Here is a 13,981-nt window from a genome sequence, read left to right on the forward strand (position 1 = left end):
CCGAAGAGGGCGGGGACCCTGGGGAGTCCGTGCTGCGGTTTGGAGACCGTGGCCTACGCCTCTGCGACGCTGGGCCGAGACCCACAGAGGGAGCTGGCCGCACGGTGCCTGGGGGGCCGCACGGCCCCAGGGCAGGTGCGAGCCCCCCCCCCCCCGCCCAGGCATGGCCGGGGCACCCGTGGCTGCGGCCGGGCGAACAGGAGGGAGGGCGTCGGCGGGAGGCCGGTGGCCAGAGGTCTCCTTGCCCCGAAGGGCTTCGGCCTCCCCTCGGAGAGCGGCGGGCGCCTAGGGCGACGTCTGCTTTGCCGACCGAACATCCATGGGGCGCGCGGCGAGTAGCCGGGGGCGAGGCTGGGCTGGAGGCAGCACCTGGGGGTCACCTGCAGGCGCCTTCCAAGCCGTTGGCCCGAGTGCCCACCACCCAGAGCGAAGCGCGGGAGGAGAGCCGGAAGCAAACCATCGGGGAACAGGCCGCAGGGAAGCGGGGCGAGCCGGCAGGGGTGGGGAGCCCGGGGCTGGGAGGCCGTGGGGACCTGGCCGGACAGCGCCAGGAGCTTGAAAGGCCTGGTGGGGCGGGCTCGAGAGGGAACCAGGGAGAAGGAACTGCTCGCAGCTGCGTAGCGGACGTGCATGGGGACACGAGCAGGCGTATCTCTTGGTCACAAGGTGACAGGTGCAGCTTTGTCTCCCCTACCTTTTCACTATGAGCTGAAATAAACACGGACTGCCTCTATAATAAGTAAAGATGGGATGATGGACATCCCTCTCTGAACACTTCGTCCACCGGCCTGCCCTGAGCTCCAAGGGGCTCAGGCCTCAGAAACGGGGACAGACGCCCATTCCCGGGTGTCAGCCTGTTCCCGCACACGGCGACAGCCCCCGCCACCCCAAGGAGCACGGACATTGCAACACATGTCTGCTGGTCCCAAACTCCAGCAGCCACACAGTTTGAAATTAAGTGGTATCCTGACACCTTGAAAATTTTCAATAATTAAAATAGATGTTTACAGAACACTTTCCATGTGGTAAGAACTAGCGAAACACTGCATTTAAACAGATGAGGAGATTGCCAAATGCCTAATTTACACTGTGAGCACTTTACTCAAGACAGCCAGACCCTCCCTGTCAACCTGACTGACGCGAAAGCAAACCGGAGAAACGCCTGGAAGCTTGTAACACCTAAATGGTGAGAAAGAACCCTTGGGATACGCAGCCGCGAAGCTCCGTAATGGCCAGGAAAGCCACCCTGTCACCAGGGCTAAAACCGGACATTTTTGAGCACAGCTTCTGGGCAGGGCTCCTGGTTTTCTGTTGCCAGCCTCTCTCCCGGTGATCGACTTCGCTGAACTGATGCCCCTCTTGCTCTTCTTTACTGAGGTAATAATAACGATGATCCCCTCTTCCTAGCAAATACAAAGTCAGGTTTAATGAGCACAGGCTGACTGACAGATGAGTAAAGCTGGAGACGCTTCAGGTGTTTGGAGGACCCCCGGGGGCATTCCTCTCTGGCATCCAGATGATTTCTGTCATGTTAATGGTGGTGCATTACATTTCTAGTCCCTAGGACTGCAAAGTCTGTCTGCCAATAAAGGAGGTCTTCAAAGTACAAAAGGGGGAAAAAAGATTCAAATGAGGTGCAGGTCCTATTGTTACATGTAGGTGAATCTTCCAGGTATGATGGATGTGGGTAGTAGACACTTACAAGGCCAGTGACAAGAGTGAAGCTAAGTGCTTTTCATGCATCACTTAATTTAATGCCAAAAACAACTGGAAGCAGAATTATTAACCCTATTTCACAATTGAGGAGACTGAGATTCTGAGATGGCTTGAGGTATGGCTGACCCCAAGGCCGGGCTCAGGGCAGCCACAGGCTGGGACCCCAGAAGAGGACACAGCAGATGACCAGTAACAGTGCTCAGAAAAAAGAAGGAGCAAAAGAGTACAATTCTGCAGGGAGTTTAGCAGCACGTGGGGACCTCTCACCTACAGATGGAGTCTTGGCACACACAGGAAGAAACCTGATCGATCTTGGACTATATCGGACTCAGAAATATACAGCCATAGATTTGTAATGGTCATCAAGGGAAAGAATAAATGTGAAAGGCTTGTAGGAACGAAAACTGTTAGAAAGTTCAAGCTTCAATAATTTGTGACGACCTAGGAAATCTGAAAGGTCTGTATGTAGGCGGGCTTCAAATTTTACCACATTCCTGGGCTGTTGTGAGAAGTGTCTATTTGAAATGTAAAATGAAGTAACAAGTCTCGACCAGCAGGTGGCAGGCTTACCTCAGTATGAGTTCTTCAACAGCTGGCAGAAAGGACTACAGCAAATGTTTGATTCTGACACTGTTACAAAATACAAATGTACCTCGCATTTAGCAGTGATGATGAATGTAATATTATTTAATCATGCTATGTCCCGCAGTGTCATGACTAATGTTACCTAAAATTGTTCATGCCATTAACAAGGCATACAAGATATTACATGCAGGTATTAAATAAATTCATCATCAAGACATTTCTGCACACCAGATACAAAGTATAATTGTAGACCATCCCTAGACATAGTGGGGAGAAAGTAGTATATTTAAGTGTTGATTTTTCCTTAAAGATATTTAATATATTTTGTCTTCCTATGTGAGACCTATATATCATTTTATATGGCATACTCCTGAAACTGTCATTTAATTCCTTAAAGTTTTAAAAATGTTTTTATTCATTCTAGAGAAACAATAAAATTTATTTTTAACTTTGAGAAAGTTAATATGTAGTTGCAATTTTTACAATATTGAAAAGTATTATTTCACACACTATTCAAAATTAAATGGCAGACCCCAATGGATAATTACGGTTAATTTGTTTACTTTCAAAATACCTCTTGAGTCTAATACACATGTTTCTTTATAGACCTTATTCACACTGGGACAACCTCTGGCTTCACTCACTACCGTAGTAAGTCAACAAGCACGCACGGCCCCTGCAGTGTGTTGGGCACTAAGAAGGAGAGGAGGCCCCTGCCTCAAGAAGCATACAGCCTTGTCGGAGAGACAAAACCAATCGAGTCTTAAATTCTGGGGAACTTGCTAAAATCCCTAAATACATGATCGCACGCACATTCCCAAAGCAGTGCAGCATGGCAGCCCCCTTGACTTTGGGGTGAGGAGGGGTCAGCGAGGCACCATTAGCTCAGTTAGTTACTCAGGACCCCCTCCTCCACAGCCCACCCCCACGCCGCCCCCCAGCCACTCTTCAAAATTGAGATCATTAAAACTTGTGTATCAGAAAAGTTTCGTGTGCCCAGCAAGTATCAGAGTTCCTTTTAATAAGAGAGCTGGAACACTTTTAACTACAAATGCCGGGAGTCCATACATGCACGGCATGATCACAGGTGCTGTGTGCACTTCAAACGCCAGGTAATAAAAGCTCCGGGGGCAGAACGGACCAAGGTACTGAAGGCTGGGGTGCAGGTCACAAGGGCAGAGTGGGGCGGGGTGCTGGGGGGGCTTCCTGACGGTGGCGACGGACCCCCGGCCTGGACGGTGGGGGCCCAGGGGGAGGAGGGAAGCCACTGGGATTGAGGGAGAGACGTGAGGGGCGTAAAGGGAACTTGATCTTCATGGAACGAATGGAGGGCCCTCTACGAATCAATGCCTAAAACACCACGCCCTTTTCTGCCCACTGACCTCACGTGCGAAATAAGAGGGTGGAATCCAGCGACGTTCCAGGGCCCTCCGGGGCTAAGCCTCGCGGGCTGGAGACCCCATGCCAGCCGCGCCGAGAGGGCCTAACCGGGTCCCCGTGGAGCTCGCCTGCCGTGCTGGCCCCAGGGACCTGGGAACGTGGCCCGATTCGGAACAGGGTGGTCGCGGGCGTGATGGGGGTCACCGCCCCGCGAAGGGGCGGCAGGAGGCCGGGAGGCGCCAGGGGCAGGGCCTTCCCGGGCCCCCGGAGGGCGCGGGCCTGCGGACACTTGGAGCTCGGGCTGCAGCCTCGGGAACCACGACACGGGTGTGTGTTCAGGCCGCTACCCTCGCCGACTAAGGGCACCACCAGGATCCGCCACCGGCAGCTCCTGCGCACGCCCAGCGAGAGCCTGCGGGCAGACTCGGCGCAGCCGTCACCCTGCAGATCGGGGGGCACAGGCCGCACGCACTGGGTCAGGTCCTGGGGAAACCCTCTCCCGCCGATCTAGAGCGAGTGCTGCTGCCGGCGGAGGCCCGCGGGGCGGCGGGAGGGCCCGGGCCGCTCTGCAGGCCGCGTCCCCGCTCAGCCGGCCTCCGCCCGTCTGGAACGGCGCCCCCGGAAGGGCGAGCGGGAGCCGGGCACTGTCCCCGCGCCCAGGACTCTCCGTCTCCACCCTCGGCGCCCATCCCCGCGCTCTGCGGAGTGACCGACCCCCTGACCTCCAGAAGGGGCTCGAGGTGCCCTAAAGCAGGGGCACCTGCCGACGCGGGCCTGACCACCGCGCGCCCGCTGCCGGGGGACCGTGAGACTCCCCGGATGCCCGGGGGGCGCGTGCCCGTCCTGCCACCTGGGGCACCGGCGTCAGAGGACAGTCAGAGGTAAACTCATTGGTAAAAAAGAGAAAGAGCGGAAAACCAATCGTTCTCATTTCTCATTCTTAGATCCGCTGGTCACATGTCCCTGGAACAGTGTAACTCCACATGCAGGAAAACTCACTTTGTAGGAAATGGTTTGTTTTTACACTTCTAACTTGTTCTTGTTCACACTCTAAAGGTAAAACAACTTCTAAAACATAAAAGAGACAGAAAAAAAAACTGTAAGAGCCAAACACATAACAGGAAAACAATAAAAATGAATCTGGTGAATTTTTTTCAAGAGATAACCACTCAAATACTACAACTCCTTACGAGTTTTTCACAAGAGAAATGCAATTTGGGGTAAGAGGCAGGGATGGGGGTGACGGATAGTTTCAAGCTTACTCCGGAGGGATGCTGCAGGGGGGCTCCCCGGCTCCGCCCCCCCAGACGGGAACCTTATGTCCCCCAGGCTGGAGATACGTGTGGTTAAATGGGAGGAGCACGTGGGATCCGCGCTCCCATCATTCCGCTTTTACTCAGAAGTCCAGCAGTGTCACTGCTCCTGTGACCCCCAGAAAGCCACTCCATCGCCAGAGCCCTTGAGTTCTATCAGGAATAAATCTCGTTACTAAAACCGTCATGGCCACTGACACTTGGAGCCTAAGCTTGAGTCCGCATCCCGGACGTAAACCATCACGTGGTTCATGAACCTCGGCTTTGATCGCCCAGGTCCTGGATGGCACTGACATTAGTGAGGCTGCCACTGAAGGGGCGGCTGGGAAAGGCACAGGGCACTCTGCACATGAACACAAATACTACCCCTTCTATCCAAAACATTCTAAATGACGAATTCCAGACATGTATCGACTTCAGACTACCCACCAGATTAACCGTTTTTCTAATAATGATGACAAGTTGCTCTAATGCACTTTGCCTGGTGCAATCTCCCTCGTGACCACCTTGAAACCTTTGAACCTTCCTAAAACCAGTACAAACTAAGATGAAATCCCAGTCGTAAAGCCTATCTTGGTTTTATTGTCATGCTCTAGTGTACTGAGCCCTGAGAGCAGAACTGCTCCAAACAGTTCCAGCTGGTTCAAAGCCTCTCTGCTCCCACCCTGCTCCACAGGCCACTGCCTGCAGCTAAGGGACCCTCCAGCCACCTGCCTTGGACTTCCACTTTCTGCTGCAGGATAAACAATGCTACTTAGGAGACAAAAAGCAGTGAAGCGTGTGACCCCAGCATCTGGCCTTTTCCCTACATAAGGCAGAGAAAACGTGACTACTCACTACATTTAATGCTCATAGTGACAGGGATTAAAATTAAAAAGGTTTAACATTAAAGCAGAAGGGAGTAAATCTCAAGGGTGAGCAGGAACCCTGGGACGTCCTCCCGTAACCTCCATCCACCTGGGAATTCGATAAACACTTCCCAGTGCGACGGGGCTGACTGCCCGGACATGTGAGTAGAAACTCTCCTTTCATCCTTCCCTTTGGAAATGTTATATATTAAACAGGTCCGTTCAACTGTATGGTCAGCGTAAGGCCTTTTCTAGAGTGATTTTCACTGTATACTAACTTTAGAACCTAACCAACATGAGAAGCCACGTTCTCAAATACCAACTTGCTTCCAACCAAATGATCATTTTGTTCAGGTGAACGACTGTTCGACACCAGGTCCCTGCCTCTTTCTTCGGCCTTCCTCCTAACACAGCCCAGTCCATCTGAAAGCTGTATCGACCACCATCAAGCCCATGCTTATTCGGCGGACATTTAGCAAGTACCCACTATGTGCAGGGTAAGACTACAAGAGGCGAGAGGAGTTTTAACTAGTTTGGGAAGATGGGCAATGTAGGTGAAATGCAGCTGGCATGACAAAACAACTTTAGCGTTGTACCAGATAAAAATAAAATCCTTCACTGTTTAGCAGAATTCTTTAGGCTGATTAAAAATGGAAAATCCATTATATTTTTATTGTTGCTGTTATTTATTCTTGCTGTGATCCTGTCACTGACAATTCATTCATCGTGCTAATGTTCTTATTGCTTTTCCACCATAAATAACTCATGGGATAAGAGTCACTCTCCAGTTAATAGCTTTATAAAAAAAAAAGCCATCCGAGTCTTTTGCAAATGAATTGTCACTATAAATGATACAATGTTCCTAAGCTTTTAGACAAATCTGGCATATTTACTTTACAATAAATTAAAATGTATGCATTAGACTTATTTTCTCACTTCTTTGCAATATCAGTTTCACTGACCCAAATATTGCATCTAGTCCATTCTATAACTCACGAGCTACCCAGCTAATTTCCTGTGCTGGCATTAGGAGCAAATCGTACTGAAGCTACCAGAACATCGCCCACTTGTGATCTACGGTCATAGCCAAGGAGGATGAGGACCGACAGTTCATGCAACAGGTGAAAAACAGGCTCACCCTAAAACTCAGCATGTCCTTGTAGACATTAAAGATACACATCCTGGTAAAAAGCTGCACTCTAGACAGGACAAGAGTGTGAAGTGAAGATACACAGTCCCTTCTCCAACTCATTTCCTGTCACTCTGTCATTCCCCCTCTCAGCCTGTCGGGGAACTTCCACAACTCCAGGTCGAGCTGAAACCCTGAGAGCCTCCGGGCTTTCCAGGGGCTCCGAGGAGACCCCCAGGGGTGATCCAAAGGATGCCAGGTACCTGCTGCAGGGCAGGGTCAGCACTGAGAACTAGCCGACCATCCACCTGTGCTTGGAGACGTAGAGATGACAGGCCAGAGAGAGAGTCATTCCAGCCCCCACACCAGGCTTCAACCTAGTGCCACCACAAGGGACCGGGAGGTTGGGGGCTGTCAGCACCACACCACCCTCAACCCTGCTGACAGGAGGGGGCCAGGAAACAGCTGGAGCACCCAAAGGCCCCCTGCACCCTGTGCTTTGGGCCTCCAACCTCTTGACCCCCAGGTACTGCCTGCAGAGGTCCACTTAGACCATAGGCTTTTCCTGGAGGAGCCTGGGGGTGGGGAGGTTTTGGGAGGAGCTGGGGAGGCTAAGGAGGGGAAGCCTAAGAAGGGATTTGATGGCACAGCAGCCCCTTGAAGGGGACAATACTGCTTCCTTAACAATTAAATGCGTTTGCAAGTGGGTCTCACAAATACAAAAAAGTTTCATACAAGGTGCTGCCATCAAAAAGCCAGCGATCCTCGAATCACGTGACTTCTACATTCCTGCCTTGCCTGTTCTGTCACATTTCTAATACTCTAGGTTAGATAACTACTACTTAAAGGAAACCTTTGCCTGAGCCAGAATCCTACAAGAAACAAGGCAAGCCTACCAGTAAGCATGCGGTCTTTGGGGGCTGTGCTGGAAGCGAGGCCAGCGGGAACACTGTTGGGGGGCCCTAGCCTGCCTCGCACCTGAGACATGGCTCAGATTCTCCCAGTGGAGACTTTGGCTCCTCATTTTCCCATTGGTCTTCCCATAGATCAGGAAAGGACAGCAGATCACATTCCCAAGGAAAGTAAGTAGTGTAAGAGTAAATACAAGTGAAAATAAGAGACAAAAGACAGAAAGCCAGATAAAGAGTTTTAGAACCCGAGTCCTATGACAGGACAGAGCTCATGCCAGCGACCCCGAGCTGTGCCAGAGCGTGCGTGGCAGGGTTGGGAGTGGGTTTTCCCGGGCCGACTGCGCTGGAGCTCTGCTGTAACATGAAGGCCTCCAGAACTGCCTTCGGTTCTCGGGCTCCTCTGGCGCCCTCCGGAGCAGGGGCCCGCTGCGAGATGAACTACAGGGTGGTAAATGGCTAGACAGCTCTGTTTCACGTGAACTCATACATACGGTGTCTCTTGTGGGCAATGAGCAATAGTGCACTTTAATGTAATTAAATTGATAATCATGTAACAGTGGAAGGTTCCTGAACACTGGCTGGGCATTCCCCTCAAAGCTTAGTCCATTTCCACTAATTGGTACTACAGACCAAAGTGCACACTGAATTGTAAATCACTGCAATCAATCACAGCAAGACAGATCTGCAGAGCCCTTTCATAGTCCACTCTGTCCTCTCTGTGGTTGCTGGCCAACACGCTTATCAACAATTCTTAGCTGTGCTTCTGAGCCACCTCACTCTCCATCCCATACTTGTGAGCCACAAATCGTAACTTCTATTCTGTTTAAGGAAACTGGTCCATTTAGTTCACGAATACGTCAAAACATCCCTCAGTTTTTAGGGATGGTTAATTTCAAGACACCTTTAATATAGCTAATAAAACAAAAAGGAAGACTCACGGACATCAAGAGCAGAAATGCTATTACATATAATTAATGACAGAAATGCTCTATTGCAACAGAGAGCCCTTGAACCATGATGCTGAAAAAAACTCCCCCTAACTATTCCTTAGGAACCTTCTCCATCAAAATTTTTCATGCATTCTGCCATACACTCACCCACAATTTATTAGCAGTTTGCCTTTTTTGCAGGCTGACCCAAATCAGGGTGAAACATGCTGGTAACAGATCTAAAACACTTCATCAGAGAGTAAAGCAGAATCAGTATCATGCAGATGGAGACCAAAGTCTGAACGGCATCTCAGACCTACCAAGTGACCAACGTATTCTTATTTCGAACGCCTGCCTCCAACATACTGCTTGTCGTTCTAACACCAATACCCAGCATGCAGCTCAACCAAGTTTACTGGCATCTATTATGTGCCAGAAACTATACTGGATCAGATTGAAAAGACTACGAAAGGGAAGCAGCAAAGGTTACATGTTCCTGAGTAGCAGGCATGGTCCAAACGGAGAGGCCCTTTCCCCGGGCCAGTAGCTGCAGCTGGATAATTACACCTGCTTGGGACACACGTGAAGGGAGATGATGCCATGGCGGCGATGGACGGAGCAGAAACACAACCAGTCCTGTAATCACACACAGGGCAGCATTACCATTCGGGAGGGGCAGGGCAGGGGTCACCCTGCAGGGTCGCACGTGTGCAGTGTCTTTTGTGATGGGGAAGAAAGGAGTTTCCGTGGCTAGGAAATGTCACTCCTAGGATTGGCTCCAACCGGAATTGTGACATCACCAACGGTGCCCTTCCCAGTGGAGGCCAGGGCCTTCCCGTTCCTGGCTGTGGAGCCCCTCCAAGGCCGGCCTGACAGCTCTCCCTGCTCCATGGGCGCCCCACCAGCAGAGGGAGGCCCCAGGAAAGGAAGGAAACATCCATGGGGAGCAGGGCTTCTTAGTGTCCCGTGTCCCTCAAATCCTACAAACGGACACCAGCTCTTTCCGCCTCCTGCCAGGCCAGCATCTTACTCCCCATTCTTGCCCCCCTAAGTCTCCTGAGCCCCCAGGTCTGTAACCCCTTCTCCCTCCCACGGCCACACCTCGGCGCCTCTTCCCAGCCTCTGCCCCCACAGCAGTCCCTGTGACCACAGAGACTCCTGGTGTCACATTTATCCACACGATAAAAAGAGAAAATAATTCCTCCCCTTCCCTCTTAATTCTGGTTAACAGCCACTTGGGAGAGAGCAGGGCGTGAAGCTCTCCAGCCCAGAAAACCCCTCCAGCTCTCCAGGCTGACTTTGCATTTCCCTGTGCAGTCCTCGCGGTTTTCCTGCCAGAAGCCCACCTGGGCTGGAGAGCGCGGGGGCCTGGGTGCTTCCAGTCGGCACTCAGACCCATCCCGTGGCCACAATCCCGCAGGACACGCTGGCCTTCTTCGGGTGTTTGTTTTCCCACCCACCGACCAGCAATTGGTTCGTTTGATTCCCTGAGTCCCCTGACCCCAGCCTCCTCTGTCATTTGGTAGACAGGTGGTGTTTGGCCCAAGGGAATCATGAACTAGAAGAAAACTTCAAGCTGTGTGAGAGAAGAATCCTAGGGAGAAGCCCCTGTGAAGCCAGGTTTCTTACCAAGGGGTCCCCTCCTGGACTCCCCCACCGGCCAGCCAGCCTTTCCAGGGCTCTGACCACACCTCTCGCACCAGGCGCCCCTCCTCTAACCTTCCTCTACAGGTACCCCGCCCACCCTTCAGGAAGCCCCTGCACACGGAGGTGAGTGCTAGACCTGTCCCTCTCCTAGCAATAATTCACATCCGTGAGTCGCGGCCTGGAGGCGTCCTGTGGCTGCAAAGGCCACGTGTGTCCCAGGCAGTGTCCAGGAGGGCCGGGCCTTGGGGCGGTCTCAAAGGGGTGTCTGGAAAGGGCGTGACGCTGCCAGCTGGGCCCCTGCCCACGCGACCCTTCAAGCTGGGACTCTGCCCCATATGACCCTTCAAGCCAGGCACCCTGTCCCCGTGAGTCACAGGCACCCCATTTGCTCTCCTGAGTTTTGCAGCTAGCTAGCTGGTCAGACCACGCGCATGCGCACCTCTGCCCAGAGGACCACAGCCAACGCCCGGTCAAAACCCATAATGAGGAGGAAGGATTTTCCTGATTCTGACTCAGACTCCTCGGGAAGCTTCACTCTCCGGCCAGCAAGTCACAAGACTGCAGGGAGGGGTGTTTGTTTACTTTCACTCCTCCCCCGCCCCCACCCCCACCCCCGTGCCCTTCCAGACGCCCAGGAACTCGGGGCGCACACCTCGACCGTCCTTTTCCAGGAAGGGGTGAGGGCAGACCTTCCACTGTCCCACTCACCCTGTCAGAGGCTGGGCTCAGGATGGGCACCGGAAGCAGCACCAAATAGAGCCCTGCGTGGTTCAGCACAAGGAAGACCAAGCCTCCCCACTGGCACCACCCAGACTCTCCAGGCTGGAAACAAGCTGCGGCTACGCAGGCACCAACACGGAGATTACCGTGGCAACGGGCCAGAGCCCCCCGCCCCCAGCCACACCCCTCTCTGCAAAAGGGACCAAGATGAGGCCACCTGAAGCTCCGGACTCACAGCTACTAGTTTTCCATTGATCCATACGACCTAACTGTGCTTCTCAAGGGCGCTGTGCAGAGCGCCCTGGGGGGCTTGTTACAACTGCTGCCCCCAGCCCACTCCCTTCAGGAGGTCTGGAGGGGTTCATTGTCCCCAGGAGAGGGGGCCCGGGAGCAGGGGATCAGCCCCCTCCACCGAGCCCTCCGCGGTGCTCTCAGCAGACAGTGGGAGCGGGCACAACTGGGGCCCTCGTGTCCACCCCTAAACGGTTAATCTGTCCTGCCTGGGTGCCATACTTTCAACAGAAAAATAAACAAAATCTATCCGAAGGAGTGACCATATAATTAGATGGTTATAACCCCACCGTGGAGGTGGAAGGAAACATATGATAGAGAACAATGGAATTGTGGACTGATCAGCAACACGACGCTGAGCCGTGTGCCCTTACAGACTGATGCAACGAGTGCATCGGCCAACTCATGGGGAAGCAAAAGGAAATTCACGGGGCCGAGGTCGAATCTGGGACTAAGCTTCCATCACCCAAAAGAGCATAACCATTTAGCAGGTCGAATATGACGTGACTCTGTTCTGGTATTTTTTTTTTGCATTCTCTTTACAAATTTCAGGAATAATTTCAAAATTTAAGGAACTTTAAATATGACATGGTACATACATCTATCATTCATTTATTAAGTAAAATTGTACTGAAAACAAAAACACACAGATTGCTGAAACAAGCCCTTGCTGTCACACTGCCTACAAAGCAGTGGAGGAGCTGAAGAAAAATAAATCGAGGTCAGGTGTCAATATGGAGACAAGTACGCGGCCCACATGAAGTATTCAAGAGGAAGTCACCTTGGGGAGGTCGCAGTAGACCTGGCGCCAGCTGGTCCTCAAAGGCCTAACTGTGCCAAGGGGAAAGGGAAGACCAAAGATTCAAAGGAACACGGAGGCGTGGATTTGCACGGCAAGCCTTCTGGACTGGCCAGGATATGGGACACCAGGCTCTGACCCTCGAGCGCCAGGGGACACTGGCTGGGGGCTGATTTGGAGAGGGAGATGGGCCAGGGCGTGCTTTAACACTGGACTTTATCCTGAAGGCACTCCGAACCCACTAAGGATTTTTAGCAGATGCACTGAAACGTAATCTGCTTAAAGAGAAGCCTGAAGAGGCACGGAAGGGGGGGGGACGGCAGGGACCACAGAGAGAGGGCCCATCTGCAGGTGGGCCCTGAGGAGGGTAATGTACACGGAGCGTCGGGAGTCGGGACATCTAAGGGCAGAGGCAGTGCCAGTGACCAGCTGGATGACGGGGGACACACGGATGGATGAGTCGAGGTCGGCATCCATATCTATGGGGCGCAGAGCTGAGAAGATCGGGGTGCCAGTAACCCAGCTAGGTCATTCAGGAGGAAGGACAACCGCAGCTCCTGAGTTGTGTTTGGGACATGCTGGGCTCAAGTTTCCGCAGGGTCACAGCAGTTAAGATATTTGGTTACATAAAAGGGTCTGATCGGAGGGAGACCTGGAGAGTATGGTGTGGGGCAAAGATGGCATTCACGATATTAACAGCCATGGGGACAAAGGGCCAGGCAGACACACTGACCAGTGAGAACAGGTGTGGGCGGACACACGGGATTTGGGCAACTACCCGCGGGCGCAGCCTACGTGCTGACCACCAACCTGGGGACTGAGCTTTGGAGTGGGTGAGAGCCTCAGGCAGCGCCAAAGGGGGAAGCGCTACAGGCGGGGCGCGCCAAGGAGGACCCGGGAAGGAGGTGGAGCAGCGGTCGGTCGGAAGCCGGACGCACGAGGAACGCCCGTGTCACGGGGCCCGGGGCCCGGGGACCAGGAGGCTTCAGAGGCGCGGGCGGCAGTGCGGACGATTGAGAAGATGCCGTATCCACCTTCCCCCCGCCGGGGCGGCCTGGCTGTGGATGGGAACCGGGGCGAACTCCAGAGCAGGGCTCAGGCGGTGCCAGCGACAATGGGGTCTCAAAGCTCAAGTACGAAGGTGACCCCAGCACAGATCAGGGGTCGGGGGAAAGCATGCAGGCCCCCCAGGGGCGACTGGTGTCTTTTAAAAGCTCGCAGAAAAAGGAGATTCGCGTGAAAGAAACACGGGCTGAAAAGTTATTGGCGCTCAAGTGTGTTGCCACGCGAGACACGGTAAAGCTGACGTTCAATGTGATTTCTCACCTCACCTTCGGGGGGGAAAATCAGGCTCTGACCCTCGAGCGCCAGCGCTCCCTTCCCCCGGCCCACCCGCAGGCCCCCCACACACGCCCGGCCCACCCCACCCGCAGGCACCCCCCACACACGCCCGGTCCTCCCCACCCGCAGGCCCCCCACCCACGCCCGGCCCTCCCCACCCGCAGGCCCCCCACCCACGCCCGGCCCTCCCCACCCGCAGGCCCCCCACACACGCCCGGCCCTCCCCACCCTCAGGCCCTCCCCACCCCCAGGCCCCCCCCACCCACGCCCGGCCCACCCCACCCGCAGGCACCCCACACACGCCCGGCCCTCCCCACCCGCAGGCCCTCCCCACCCGCAGGCACCCCCCACACACGCCCGGCCCTCCCCACC

General features: G+C 53.7%; 1 protein-coding gene and 1 long non-coding RNA gene across 9 annotated transcripts in view; one reads left to right on the top strand and one right to left on the bottom strand.

The window, feature by feature from the left end:
• The window catches only part of LOC118968469 (uncharacterized), a 32,188-nt gene that overhangs the window by 17,381 nt on the left and 826 nt on the right, over positions 1-13,981 (bottom strand). For 2 of the 7 annotated variants that reach the window (XR_005056150.2, XR_005056149.2), the window contains exon 2: positions 11,167-13,599. The exons of the other annotated variants lie outside the window; for them this stretch is intronic. This is a non-coding gene — a long non-coding RNA (uncharacterized lncRNA). The remainder of the gene's footprint in view (positions 1-11,166; positions 13,600-13,981) is intronic. 7 annotated transcript variants of the gene reach the window in all.
• MFAP3L (microfibril associated protein 3 like) overlaps positions 8,676-13,981 on the top strand; it is a 35,733-nt gene continuing 30,427 nt past the window's right edge. The window contains exons 1-2 of one of the 2 annotated variants that reach the window (XM_073232819.1): positions 8,676-9,879; positions 10,338-10,581. The gene's annotated coding sequence lies outside the window, so the exon portion shown is untranslated. The remainder of the gene's footprint in view (positions 9,880-10,337; positions 10,582-13,981) is intronic. The other variant, XM_073232818.1, reaches the window with a different exon arrangement.

The sequence above is a fragment of the Manis javanica genome, chromosome 3 (assembly GCF_040802235.1).
Source record: "Manis javanica isolate MJ-LG chromosome 3, MJ_LKY, whole genome shotgun sequence".
Taxonomy (NCBI): domain Eukaryota; kingdom Metazoa; phylum Chordata; class Mammalia; order Pholidota; family Manidae; genus Manis; species Manis javanica.